Source organism: Alligator sinensis, unplaced genomic scaffold (assembly GCF_000455745.1).
Source record: "Alligator sinensis unplaced genomic scaffold, ASM45574v1 scaffold1165_1, whole genome shotgun sequence".
Lineage (NCBI taxonomy): Eukaryota > Metazoa > Chordata > Crocodylia > Alligatoridae > Alligator > Alligator sinensis.
In genome coordinates this window covers 482166-482500 of record NW_005842477.1, presented here as the reverse complement: position 1 = coordinate 482500, position 335 = coordinate 482166, and positions in this window count along the sequence as shown.

Here is a 335-nt window from a genome sequence, read left to right as displayed (position 1 = left end):
GCCCCCTCCGGGGTTGCCCCCGCACTGTCACTGCAGCTCCTTCAGCGTCCCTTGCTGGGCCAGCCCTACACTGCCACTGCAGCGCCCCCTCCTGGGCCAACCCCACGCTGTCACTGCAGCGCCCCCAGCTGGATCACCCTCCACTGCACACTGCAGCCAGCCCCGCCGGGCCTCAGCTTTGCCCCCGCAGCGCGGCGCTCAGCCCCGGGCCACCCGGCGACTCCGGCACCCAGCGCGTTATCTGTCCCGGGGGGAGGGCGCACACGCTTTGCCAGCGGGTCTCAGGCGAGACGAGGGACCCGGGATCCCGCCCAGGCTCCGGGAGCACGGACCCC